Below are 14,944 nucleotides of genomic sequence, written 5' to 3' on the forward strand. Positions count from 1 at the left end.
ATCAAAATCAGACAGTTATACCCCATCTGGTGCCCTGGAGAGGTGTAGCCCAGCCTTGGCTGGTTCTAATTGCTTCGGCTGAAGAGGTCTGATATCACAAGTTGAAATAATTTCCCAAATCTATATCCGGTACAGATGCGAGGGCTTTGCTCTTAACTGCCATTCCACTGAGAAATTAAAAAGCACTTTTCCTTTGAAGTTCTGGAGGGTTTTTTTTTTTTTTTTCATTTAAGATTACAGTTTGAGGTCAGAGAATAAGACACAAGGAATTCACAAACATGTGCGCATTCGATTTGGTAAAATTCCATCCTCCACATCCCCGTTTTAAGTTGTCCTAAGTCCCAGATGGTTTCCAGCTTGACCAAGCTGAGGCTAGCAAGCCCTCGAGGGATTCGGCTTACAACGCTTTCCTGAAAGGGAGGTATTGGATGCATTAAGCTGATCGACGCTGGAGAAGATGAAGCACACACACTGCCTCTAAATAACATTTATGGAGCTATTTTAGCAAAAGGAGCAGAACAAAAGACACACAGGAACCAAATGCACAACCGATGAAGAAGATGTTTCAAGTTGCAAGAGGGGGAACAGTGTGTGGTTTATTCAATGCCGTGTTGATTTGTTAAATTTTCAAACTTGTATTTCTTCTCCTCCAAAGATTATAGTCTTGTGTCAATTAGAATCCAGTCAAGAGAGGGAAACCACACAGTAATGTAGACGGGGAAAGTTTACTATAAAGAATTGAGTTAAATGGGGGATTGGAGTCACAAGGGATTGGCTAGTAAGAAGAGAATAGACCTCGAGAGGGTACAGGGTAGCAGATGGAAGGCGCACCCAGTCCCTGGGTTGATACAGCGCCTGAGGGAGTCCCCGCCCCTGCCAGACCTGTAGGACAGGGCACACGGCAGGACAGGCTCAGTGGCTGGCAGAGAAGATGCTGCAGTGTCACACCAATAGAACTTGCTGGGACACAGCCCTCTAGAACATGCTGGAAAGTGTCCTCTAGAGAGCCAGGGAAAGCTGTTCGTGAGCAGGTGTGTTGGCGGAGGTGCCCTGCCACAAGCCAAGTGCCGGCTGCCGGTACCCATGAGCTGGCGCTGGAGCGGCCATCCACACCACAGACAGCTCACGTGGGAACATCGCCCAGGTTTCGGGAGCTGGGATGCTGGAGAGGCCGCACCCACTGCAGGAACCTGCCAGGAGGACAGTCTAGAACCAGGGTGGGTAGAGTCCCTTCCTCCTGCAATGTCTTTCCAGAGGTCTGTACTGACCAGGACTAAGCCAGCTGGCAAGGGAAAATACAGAAAGGGCCCACCTTTCCCTTTGCAGATCCGGCAGTGAAGGTGAACTTGGAGCTGACACAGCCCACCCCTCTGGCTGCTCTGCTTGCACACCCACCCTTCGCACGACTTGAACTCCTGTGTAACCACAAAACAACGCTATATTCTTCCTGACAAGACACAGGTATGTGTCTTGGAAGTGGAGAAATTCTCACTCTTTTCCATGAATGAGGAGTCAAAGTCCCAATAAGCATTGTATGGATTATCAGCTATTTTAACCGTTCCTCCAATTCAGTCACCTGGGGTTTTTTGCATAAATTATAAAATTAATTTCCAACACCTTGCACATAAAATAAAAATGGGGAAGAGAGTGAAGGATGGCTAACATATAGAAAAAAATACTTATATATAATAAACATATAGAAAATATACAAAACCCCTATGATCTTTTGTCGGTAATTTGTCATGAAGCCATGTTGGCATCTAAGGCTTCCTTCTTCCACTATTTCGTATCCCTCTTAGCCTCAGCCAGAACCTTGGCTGCTCTGGATTTTCTACGTGGAAGAGGAGCTGAAGTCTTAACACCCGAAGTGTCTGTGTCCTCCTGCCTTGTCTTTGGTCTCTCTAGTTTTCCTTTAAACTTTACTATTAGTTTTTACATGGAAGTATGAGGAGGCATTCAGAGAATCCCCCAGGTCCCAGGCTCAGTCTGTGTAGCAGTGGTCCTCTGTGTCCCATTTCCCCTGGTAATCAGTATCAATAACTCCAGCCAGGAGACTAATTCTTTTGGCTGTGGGCCCCATGGCATCAGGGCCTCCCAGTGGCCATGCGGAAGTCTCTCCTTCCAGTTTAGTGGAACCATTGTTAGGTCCCTTGATGGAAGCGTTCTCACCTGGGAGTCTAGGACCTCCAAGCCAGTGGGATGCAAGCATGGATTCTGGCTGTAACGGTCTCTGAGTCAAAGCATAGAGTGAATCCTGTAAGACAGAGTCCTGCCTTTAAATGATACTTTATGGAGCTATTTTAGGAATACAAGCGGAACAGAAGATGCATAGGAACCAAATGTATAAATCAATCAAGAATGTTTCAAATTCAGAATATTGTTTACTTAATGTTGATTTTTCAAATTTTCAAACTTGTATTTGTTTTACTCAAAACACTATTGACTATTAAAAAAAAAGTTTAAGTAACATCTGTGCCAGGCTATGTTCTTGGTACTACATTTATTATCTTATAATCATAATCTCACCTGGCAGGTAAGTATTAACCTCCATATTTTGCAGAATACCAAAGGGTCTAAGATGAACTTTTTATTTCTGTAAGCATGGTTCCAAGTTGGAAAAATAAAATAAGAAAGGGAAAAGGGGTTAAATTTGACTACATGGCTTAACAGACTTCTGAAAGCACTTTTTTTATGATTCAGGCAAGTGCTGGGACAATCATATATCAGAGTTGCCTTCAGTGGGAGTGGTTTTATTAGCAGGGAATTGGGTAAAACAGATGTGGGCCAGGCTTCCACAGCCATCACAGACCACAGACACGTCTTATCTCCAAAGTCTAGAGAAAAGTGCTTTTCATTCTATTTGTTTTGGGAGGTAAAGGAGGAGAACGTCAAGAAGGAAGGAAGGAGGAAGAAGGAAGGCAGGGAAAATAATTCTTTGCTGTTTGCTAGATGTAGGATATCTTCCTACATGATGCTAAGGGCTCTCATCTCTGAGAGACTGAAGCAATTTCTAGGAATGGTAGAGCTGTAAAGTTATAACCTCAAGTCCGTCAGAGACCAAAACCCACTTTAATCTGGTGGTTGCTTGCTTGCACGGTTGGTTGGTTGGTTTTCTGACTTCACACCCATATTTTACATGGGATTCTCCACGCAGAGCTCTGCAAGGTTGAATCTTTCAGGATGACTTTAAGTACAATATTTTAAAGTGAATGTAAGGCGAAGTTAAACACAGTAAAGAATTTATGGTTTTGTGCCCTGTGGGACTCAGCAAGAAGGTGGCCTTCTGAAATCTAGAGAGGGACTTCCCTGGTGGTCCAGTGGTTAAGAATCTGCCTTCCAGTGCAGGGAACCTGGGTTCAATCCCTGGTCAGGGAGCTAAGATCCCACATGCTGCCGGGCAACTAAGCCCACCCATGCACCGCAGCTACTGAGCCAGTGTGCCACAACTAGAGAGAAGCCGGCTCCCCGCAACTAGAGAAGCCCATGCACCACAACAAAGAGCACATGTGCCGCAAGTAAGACCTGATGCAGCCAAACAAATAAATAAGTTTTTTAAAAAGTAATAATAAAAGCTAGGGAAAGAGCTCTCACCAGAACCCGACCATGATTTCAGACTTCCAGCCTCCAGTAGTTTGAGACTATAAACGTCTGTTGTTTAAGCCAGTATTTTATCACACGGCAGCCTGAGCTAATACAACTGTCTTCACAACTTTTCTGTACATCTAAAACTATTCTAACATTAGACGTTTCTATTTCAAAAAAGTATAACCTAATCAACCTATTTCATCAGCCAGGGGTTCAAGGGTAGACATAACTCTGGTTTTTCAAATTAGTTGTTTGCCACTCCTTTACCCTTATTGTCAGAAAAGCAGCTCCATCCTAAAGTCTGCTTCCAGACTCCAGGGGGAGAGACCTGGAAAGGCCATGTACACCCAGACCACGCTCCCTGTCCTGAGGCCTTGCTGCCGGACGCGGGCAGGCATAGCTCACGGAAGCTCATCACGTGTCAGGGTGCTTCTACTCAGCCATACCCCTTCCCAGGTCCCCCAGCCGCTGCAGGAGTGCCCTCTTGGGTCCCAGGTTCACACCCATTCCTTCTGCCATCGTTTCCCAAACACCAATACCCACAGACTGGGGGCTCCTCAGGGCTTCTGGCCCCAGGGACCCTGAGCCAGAGGTCACGACCTTGGATGTCTCCATGGCCAGGCAGGAAGGTAAATACGTAAAGGGGCCCGTGGGTAAGCCTCTGCCAAAGAACAAATCAGAACTTTGACTTTACTGAGCCATACTGCAACCAGACGATAACGATTTTAAAGTCTAAAGTCAAAAAATACGAATAGAAAAAGAGAAATCGTCTTTTATTCAGTTGTTTATTGGAAATGTATTACTTCTTTAATTTGGAATCAAAATCCTGATTTTTTTTTTCCATCCTAAATTGTCCACAACAGGCATTGCGTTTGGCGTTGCTTCTGAACACTGTATACTCTTGGTAGAACGGGACCTCTACCAGTGGAGTGGTGGAATTCAGGTATTCCAAAGTTATCCTGTGGGATCTTCAAGCATCCTTTGGTTTTCTATGCTAAATGGAATGGCGGTTCAACAACTCCTATCTCTAGCTTTCATGCACACTGCCATACAAACGAGGGAGGCAAACTGAATGATGACAGGTCACATTCAGAAAGCTTGAAATCAGAAAACCTTTCCTGGGTCTCTGCGTTCATCCCTGCAGTTTGAGGGCTGCCATTCAGGCTGAGCTAAGGAAAATGGGCCATATCGTTCTACATGAGTTGCCCAAAGAAATGTTGCTACAATACACAAACTGAATCTCAGATTTGTGTAACAACCTTTATGCCCCAGCAGAGACCAAAAACCCAAGCGTGATATAGATTTGTTGAGTTTATGAGAAAGCTGAGTCTTGATTCCAAGTTTGCTCTTGGCGATACGGATTTTTCCATGTAAGATGTTACCTTTTGAGTTTAAAACACCTTCTTGGCACCACACCAAGGCTAAAGCCCCTGAGTGTCCCATAGCACAGCCAACAGTGACGTTGCACATCAATTCTGCAGTCCCCGTAGACAGCTGCCAGTGGGCCCGGCACAGGAAAGCATGATATTTACTGAGTTAACTCTATGTCCAAGACACATCCTGCTTTAGCACAAAGCATCTCCCGGGGAATGATGTAATCGACTAACCAAGCTGTTTCTTAGGGAAAGCACTGCCACTTTGGATTGAACATCTTGGACTGGATCACAAGCCCGGCATTTGGAGCAACTATGGAAGGAGCTTAGCGTGTGGTCACATATGTTAATTTTGACTAGTCTGTGCTAAACTGTAAGACTTTTCTCAATATTTCAAACCAAGTCACTTCTCAGATATCCAGGCTTTCTTGCACAAGAGATCCGAAAGCTCTGTACTCACAAAGATCCTCCCTAACGCCTGGAATCCATGTGGCTTATTGGGGAGCAGTATTTATATCTGGACTCTCATCAGTTGCAAGAAAATAAGGCTACAAAAGATTAACTTATTCTTACTTTATATCTTGGCCTATAAGTTCTTTTTTTTAAAATACATCTTTATTGGAGTATAATTGCTTCACAATACTGTGTTAGTTTCTGCTGTACAACAAAGTAAATCAGCCATATGCATACATATATCCCCATATCCCCTCCCTCTCGAGCCTCCCTCCCACCCTCCCTATCCCACCCCTCTAGGTGGTCACAAAGCACCGAGCTGATGGCCCTGTGCTATGCGGCTGCTTCCCACTAGCTATCCATTTTACATTCGGTAGTGTATATATGTCAATGCTACTCTCACTTCACCCCAGCTTCCCCTCCCCACCCCACCATGTCCCCAAGTCCATTCGCTACATCTGCGTCTTTATTCCTGCCCTGCCACTAGGTTCATCAGAACCATTTTTTTTAGATTCCATATATATGTGTTAGCATACGGTATTTGTTTTTCTCTTTCTGACTTACTTCTCACTGTATGACAGACTCTAGGTCCATCCACCTCACTACAAATAACTCAAGTTCGTTTCTTTTTATGGCTGAGTGAGGCCTGTAAGTTTTTGGCTGTGACTGTAACAGACTGAACAGCATATTTCCACTTAGATTTTCATTTCTAAATGTTTTTCTCTGTTCAGAACATAGCATTTCTACTGTACTCAAGCGAAACTCTTTCATGAACTTACCATCATGTCTGGACAATTTTTTTTTCACTTAATTCTAGGTGCATTTCTCAGTCACATCAGTTACTGAATTAAAATTTAAAAGGCCTATTGAATTTTTGCTTTTTATAATTTGTTAAATTTTCCACCATATATCCCTTTTGCATATTAATCATAGATCTTATTACTATTATTTCTTTTCTATTGCTATCTTAATTTGCATTCATTCTGAACAGATACACTTGGTGTGCAAAGTAAATGTATAGAATTTTTTCTCATTTTTACTCCTCAATTAGTTTGCTCCAATTTTTCTTCTTGGAAACTATAGTCTTCTTATTCTTTTATTTTTGCATTTTTAGTAGGGCACAAGTAAGATGTAAGAAACATCTTATTCCCATACAGCATACAAAGGATGACTGATGGCAACTGAATACCTTGTGTGGGAAACAGTGGGAGGTGCTGGGAACCGTAGCTATGGAACAGTTCATGTCTTACCGTTCAACAACTGTGGCTGGCCTGGAACATGGCTCAGCGTCTGCAAAACTTGGTGAGTTTTAAAGAGACACATGAAATCAAGATCTTTGTGGTTTTTAAACCTTCTCAACTAATTTAATGATAATCAAACAAACATCCCCACCATGTAGACCAACTCTGGGCAGAATGAACACAACTCCTTGGGGCAAGATGTGACCCACAGGTCCCCTGTTTGAGACCCTTTCCTGGAAGAATGAGGCCTGGAAGCAAGCACATGCTCGGATGGGCCTGAGCAGGCCAGTGAGTCACCCAGCCCTTCCTCCCACAGGACCCCCGCTCCATCAGTGCATCCTCGGAGGAGACTTCCACGTCAGCCTTTGCAGCTACTGGTTTTGGCACCCACTCCCAGCGCTGACTCACAGAGCTGAGGCTCCACCAGCTCCCAGGGGCCCGGCACGCACACTGCTGAGCCCCGCCCACACTGCAGGGCTGCTCGGTCCACTGTCCTGGGTCTTTAGAGACAAGGGGAGCCTAGGAATCGTCGTGGCCTGCCATTCGCCTTTGTAGACAAGGAGACTGGATCCGAGAGAAGGTAGCCCACTTGCCCAAAGTCATGTCTTATCAGAAGTAAAGTGAAAATTGATCTCTTTTAAAGCTGGCTGATCCCTGTCTAGGCTCCTTCCCTCTCTCCCTCCCTCCTTCCTTCCCTTTCCCCCCTTTCTTAAATATATATGAACTGTCTTGGGTGTGCCTGCTGAATTACGGAGTGGCTACAAGTAGAGTCCCAAGGATGGCTCTCGATCACCCAACTTTGTCTTCTTTCTCCCATCCCTGTAGCTCCCCCTTCCTTCACCAACAATTTTAAAAGGTCTGATGTATACAAGCAGTACCTGTGCCACAAAATCACGTACACACATACACATAGTGTTAAAAAAGAAGGAACATGGGCGATCTCTTATATTTTTCCCCACCTCCCCCTTTGTGTATGACATGGTCTTTCTGTCCATTACCAAATAAATATTCCTTGAATTTTATAGCCCAGAGATAAAAATTCATCTATTTTTAGTTATGACTGTATAATTTAACTGGTCTATCAAAGAAATATAAAATGTAGTGATTTTCTGATCAAATAATTTCAAATATGTAAATCTTTTATGTTTAAGATCTCTGGGGATACCTCTATTTTTTTTCTTTTGTTTGGGATTTCCCTAAAATAAATGGAACGTCATCTTTAAAAAATAATAATAATAATAATAATAAAGCTGGCTGATCCCTGACTCAACCTTCCCCTCCCCTCCCCCACTTTCCCAGAAAAGAGATGTGAGCATGGTTGCATGTGCCCAGAAAGCACATCTCCAGCACGTCCCAGTTCACACTGACTCCAAGACTCTGGTGTGAATTAGTTTCCCATACAAACATAAAAGAGAGAAATGTGATATTTAAAATTGACAGGTAAAGTATACTACCAGGAAAACTGACTATTTGCCAAAAAAGGTTCTGATCTCACACTCGACCTACAAATCATGTCCTTCCTGTTACCAAACACATATTCATGCGCCCGACTCGCAGTGAAGCCAAACAATGCCAAAACGTAGGAGTTTGGAGCAGAGAAAGGTTTATTGCAAGGCCATGCAAGAAGAACAGGTGGCTCATGCCCCAGAAAACCCTGAACTCTCCAAAGGGTTTCAGCAAAGCATTTTTAAAGGCCCGGTGAGGGAGGGGCGTGGTTGGTTGTTGCAGACTTCTTGGTGTCGGAATCCTTTGTTCTCACAGTCTTCCACCTAGGTCAGGTCACGGTGTTCCTGTAAACCTCCAACAAGACAAATGTTATTCTCTGTTCTGCAACTTTGTATCTCTATAAGAAAGGGAAAGGGCTATACCCTTAAGGGTCAGAGCCTTGAGAATGGGCTCTCCTGTATATTCCAGGCTCTAGGCAACATTCTTAACTCAAAGCAATAGACGCAAAAGAAACAGATCCCATATGGAGTCAGATTTGTTCTTCCCTATTACATACCTTCTCCATCTGTCTTAAAATAAGTTAACTCAAATGGGCTAAATAATTAAATGTATTAAAATAAAAGCGTAAATTACTACAGAAGGATTTGTTGACTTTATAATATCTGAGGGTGGCAAAGCCCTCTCTAAGCAAAACCTCAGGTAAAAACCACCACAAAAATAATTTGCTACATAAAGTAAAAGTGTTTTGCATATCTGGAAATACCATAATCAAGTTTAAAGACAAATGAGTGGAAAGAAATTGTTCCAAGATAAATGGCAAATGTGTGATAGCCTCAATGAATCAAAAACATTTACAAATCATTAAGAAAGTGATAAATATATACAAATTGAAAAAAAGACAAATTGAGGAATTACAAAGAAGTAACACAAGGAACCGAAAAATACATTTAAAGGGTTTGAATTTAGTTTATCAAAGATTGATTTTAAAATAATTAAGATGATCACTTTTAAAATTCTAAGTGAAAAAAGAAAAGAAGATTAACAAAACTCCTTTGTTGGCAAAAATGTAGAGAAGCAGGCTTATGACTCTGCTCCTGGGGGAAGACAACTTGGTTTAAGGTTTTCAGAGAACAATCTGGTCACAGACCCTCTGGCCACTTGAAGGGCTTTAGAAAATCCTACTAAGGGGTAGTTAGTCATGTAGATAAAGTTGTTAATCACCTCACCGTTGTAATAATGAAATACTGGGAGAAATCTACATGCCCCAAAATAAACAATCGAAAAGCCAAGTAATGAGATTCCATATAACCATTACATGAATCATGTTGCAGGAAAGTGTCTGACGGCACAAGGAAATACTTCCCCTTTAATTTTAAGTTAAAAATTGGTCCATTCACATAAACATCCATAGATGGACAAACATTTGAAGATTTTATACCGAATATTAATGATGGCTATGGTTAGGTGATAGGCTGTAGCAAATTTAATGCCATGGGAAAATATGCATATATTAATGTTACAGGAAGAAAAATACAAATTTATGAATGATTGTAATTTAGTAATATTTTAACTTTGTTTAGAATTATATACTTATTTTAATTTTGTTCAAAAACAGAATAAAGAGTAGGCATAATATCAATATCCAGAGTACAACCTTAAGAGAAGAAAAGCAAAAATATTATATAAATTATTACACTTTTTTTAAAAACACAGAATGAGGAATAAAAGGAGTGAATAAAAGAATGACATCTAGAGTCAAGATAGATGTGGAAATTAGGGTTTATTTTCTCTTTTATGTTCTTCATTCTTCCAGTGTTCTTCAATGAATATTTATTACTTTTATAACAAAAATATTGTTAAAAATAGTTTTTGCCTTCACTTCTTTATAAAAGAAATGAAATAGCCTGGGAAAGGACACAGACAACATTTGAGTTTCATGGGAAACAAATTCTACTGTTCATATGTTTATAGATTTCCTTTTCATCAAACAAATGTTATATTGCAACCTATAAATCACGGATCTCATTTTTCTTTGATATTCGATCATTATATTTCATCTGCAGTAAAATGATTAACGACTTTCTTTGGGAAGATCATTCAGATACGTAAGTGTAATAAGAATTTTATATACATAAAGGCAGAGAGTCTTTAATTCTCCTGTTCACTGAGAGGAACACCTAAAAGTCACTTTATTCTGCAACGAATAAGATGGTTCTATTTCTGTCCCAAGTGACCTCATGCCGTTTCTCTGGTAAAGAGTCTATATCAATGGAAATAGCTCTTTCATAGAACACTCGGGCCGTCCAGGTTCGATGTCACTTCTATACTTGGTGCCCTTTTTGGAATTGTCACCAATGGGTGATGGTGAGATTGGACCATCTACCAAGTACCGTCTGTCAAGGAAAATAACTCAGAAGCTGCCACATTGGACCAGGTGTTTGCCTCTTCTGGAAGTTTCCAGACCTTATCTCTTGTATATCAAAGACAGCTTTTGGAATGGCTTCAGTTCTAACACTGGTGAAACTTTAGTCTCAGGGTCCATTGTGTGCACAGGCCTCCTCCAGGGCACGGTCCATCTGGGGCTCTCCTCCCTCATCCCAAGCCCCATCTCCTCTTCCCCCCAGAACAGCTCTACCCCCAGTGCCCAGAGGCACAGCTCTGCCTTCCTTTTCGGCAGGTCTTCACTCTGCCCTCTCTTTTGTCACACGTGTCCTTCCTCCTGTCCTTTCAGCAGGTGCAGGGGAGAATCTCACAGCTCACTAGGACACCTTGCTTGCACGAGCTCCCAAAGAAGCAAAGAGCTTGGACTCTGCATCCACACAGACTGGGTTTGAATCCCTGCTCGGCCCTCCCTGGCTGTGGGGTCCTGGGGAAGCCCCTCGCCTGCCCTGGAAAGCGGAACAGTGAAGGGACCAGACTCCACAGAATTGTTGGGGGAAGAGAAGAGCTAATGCTTTTTGTCAACTGAAAAAAAAAAAGCACAATGTGAGAACCGTGAGTTCAGGTTTATCTGGGGCAAAATGAGGACTATAGCCCAGGAGACAGCATCTCAGATAGCTCTGGGGAGCTGCTCCAAAGGGGGCGGGGGGCAGTGTTACCTGTGATTTTAGTGGAGAAGGACGTGCAGTCAAGCACGCCTGTTGGCAGAGGCTGGCTGCCCGTCACGAGGAGCAGATGTCACCGTTAATAATTTCAGTGCTTTTCCAGATACGAGGAGATGCAAGAAATTGAGCTCATAAAATCTTCTCCTGAAAGTCCCTATCTGAAGGCCTCTTCTGCCAGTTTTTCCCAGAGCACAGAGGGCCTCATTCCTGATCTCCACCCTGAACTCCTTTCAGGGGGTGTTGAATGACTGCGGTGGCTAGTGACTTAATCCCTGCAGAGGCAGGTGGCAAGTGCCCGTTTTTAGTTGGCATCTCCAAGTGCTGAGCGTGGGGTCTGCAGATCCTGCACGTGGTGAAAAGAAGTAGGTAGCATTGTTTCCTGAGCACCTGCTTACAGGCGTTGTACGTACGTCTTAGTTCATTCTTAGAAAAATCTTCTGAAATGTACATTATCGACCTAAGACCGGGGCTCAGAGGGGTTCTGCAGCAGCCGGCGCTCCCGGGGACCAGGACTAGTGGAGCCCCAGGCAGCCCTCGCTCCCAAACCCTGCTCCTCTCTGCTTTCCCAGGCCTTTCAACTCAAACGGTAAAGGGCCCTCCCTGAACAGAGCATCTGCCCGAGCACGTCCCTCTGTTATTTATTTATATAAATAAATAAATGAACCATCAAGTCACTGGGCGCAATTACTGTGTGATTAGGTACTTTGATCTGTAGTGTTTATTCACATGGCTAAAAAATAATCACAACTAAGTGAAAAAAAGAAAAACCCAATTAATGAATATGTAAATGCAGCCACCTAGGAAACACAACGTGGGCTTATGTTTGAACGGCATGAATGAATATCAGTATTTCTGCCTATGAACATAGACAAAGAGGGCTACCGAGTTCCCTGTGGCTTTTCCATTGCCCTTTCCTTTGGCAAAGGCTGGTTGCAGAACTTGAAATTAGAGTTTGAATTCTTTTTCCCTACTGGGCTGTTCGCTGCCAACTGGGGATAGGAGTTGGCCTCCCAATGCTGCCCTCTGGCAGAGGCCCTGGAGGCCAGGGTCCGGGCCAGGAGAGGAGGGAGCACGCTCCGCCCTCCCCGCGCCCCCAGCAAGCTGGCAAGTAGGGCTCACGACTGCCTCTGTCTGTGTCGAGTCCACGGAGCAGGTGCAGCCCTGCAGGTGGGACAGTGTGTGACGACCCCATGCAAGAGACAGGGCAGTGCTCGTCTTCCTTTCGAGTCTTCTGGAGCCAGGCAGGGAAGCAGCTGTGAGACTGCCCTGCGGATGAAGCCACAGGCATCCACCCTGTGCCAGGCCTGACTCCCAGGCTTTCGCCCAGTCCTCTGACTCTCCTGCAAGGGGGCTGCTGGTACATCTTCATAGACCTTGATGTGATTATTCTCAAGTGGGATGAAGAGTTTTCCAGGGACTGTGCTTTGCAGAGTTCCAAACCAAGGATCGCTCCCCAGCCCACTCCCCACGCATCTTGTTTCCCTCCAGTACTGAGATGGCAGTTCGGCTGCCACGTCCAGCCTCGTGGGTCTCAGGGTCCCTGGAGGGGCCCCGCATGTGCCCCACACTTGCCTCCTCTGCTCTCTAGCAAGTGTCACAGGAGTTTCCTGTCTAGGAGAGCCGGGGAGACTCCCTTTATCCCTCGGGGATGTGTTGGGGGACCCCTGAGCTGATCTGGTTAGAAGAGAAAGGCGGCAGTAGGCAGGGAATCCTCCTTCCGTTCAAGCCTGTGATGACAGTTACCTTAATTTGGTGAACTACCCCGGTAGAGACTGCATGGATTTAGGGGAGATAGGACTTTTATTGCCATTACCAACTGTTTGTTCATCAGCTGGGGCCCAAGCACAGCAGCAGGTGATGGTACAAGAACCAGCCTATTTGCAGCCATTCCAGGCCTGGGTGCCCCACGCTGCCCAGCATCTGACTACCTTGTAGCAAACTCCACTGAGATTCAATCCAAGTCCCCTGGGCCCTGTCTCCTCGCAAACATGAACTCCTAGGACCACCGGGCTGATGACAGTGAAGGGTCTCCTGACGTCCAAAGGCAGTTTCTCAGGCTCCCCGGGGACCCCGCTCCCCTCATGGTGTGTTCCCCCCAGGGCGAGCACATCACTTGCAGAGCAACTGAGACCTTTATGTTGACTTGAGCCGAGCCCAGGAGAGGCTGCTCTGGCATCCAGCTGTGCAAATCCCCGGGTTTCAAACTTCCATCCCCTACCCACTCACTCAGGGAAGGCAAGAGGCTCCCTCCACAACCCCGAGGGCCAGGGAAGGTTCTCAGAGAAGGCGGTGCTTATGCTGAGGCTCGAAGCAGGGTAAACCCTGTGGGGGAAGAGCGTTCGCAGAGGGGAAGGATGGTGAGCAGAGGTGAGGCAGTAGGCGGGGCCTGGCAGGACCAGGCATGGCCAGCGGGCGTGATGGGGACAAGACACAAAGCGGGGGTGGGAGGGGACATGAGGATGGAGAGACTGTCAGAGCAGCAGTCCTGAGATGACCCCAGCGTCTAGGGTGGGAGGAGGGCATGGCAACCGTGACCACGACCTCTCCTGTCAGCCAGCCAGAAGTCGGACTCAGCCACTTTCTAGACCGTGCGACCACGGGTGGCTCACCATCCTCTGTGAACCTCTGCTTCCTGTTGCAACAGAAGCCCCGGAGAAAAAGCAAAGGCATCTCAGCAAAGGATGGGGCCTGGGAGAAGACAGAAGGGATCTTGGAAAAGGACAGGGACCCAGGAGAAGCCCTGCCTGTAGCAGTAGCTGATCTTTCTCTCCATCCATCTCTCCCTCCCTCCCTGGGCCATCTCCCTTCCTTCCACATTCCAGCACGCCTGGCCTCTCCTCCCCACTCCTTTCCCTTTAAAAAAGAAAATGCAGTTTGTAAAGATAAACACCAGAATAGATTAAAACAGAAACTGAGTATGAGAGGGAAAAGAAAAATAATAATGATCCAGGAATAATAATAATAATGATAAAGAAAGAAAAATGATCCAGGAGTGAGGTCAGCACCCAAGATGCAGCCTATGAGGATCTTACGCTTGATACAGTTGCGGTTAAACGTGGTTCCGCTCTTTCCAGCAGCAAGAGAGGAAAACTCAATTGAGTGCATGAATCAGAGTGCCCCTGAGGAGAAAATAAACGAAAAAGTTACTTTGACGGATGGGCAATGATACCTGGTTTTCCTCCTACAGTTCATCCTAGGTTTCATATCTATCTATCTATCCTTCTATCTACCATCTGTCCATTCAACCATTCATTCATTCATCTATCTACCTGTCATCTATCATCCATCTGTCCATCCCTCCCTCCCTCCCTCCGTCCATCCATCCAACATCCATCATCCATCCCTTCCTCTCTCCATCCATCCATCCATCCATCCATCTATCATCTATCTAGATCTCTTGATTATCTATCCATCACGCTTTCTATTTTCACGGAGAATGCAGGATCAGATTCAGTATACAGAAACTCCTACCCTTCCATACTTTCACCTTGGAAACTTTAATATCATGAAAAGAATTGTGACCTGAGCAGAAACTCCAGCTAGACCTTCCTCCCACATGGGTAATGACAGTAATCTGTATTGTGAGGCTCTGGACCCAAACACAACAGAACTTAAGGAAAGGAACCTGGACATGTTTAGAAGACAGGACTGAATGCAAGCCTGCATTTCTAAGTCACAGCGCAGAACAGCCTGATTTTACAATTGTTCAGAACTTACACGGCTCAGCTTCTGGGAGCTGGAA

The sequence above is a fragment of the Balaenoptera physalus genome, assembly GCF_965194825.1.
Source record: "Balaenoptera physalus genome assembly, chromosome: 6".
In the NCBI taxonomy this organism is placed as follows: domain Eukaryota; kingdom Metazoa; phylum Chordata; class Mammalia; order Artiodactyla; family Balaenopteridae; genus Balaenoptera; species Balaenoptera physalus.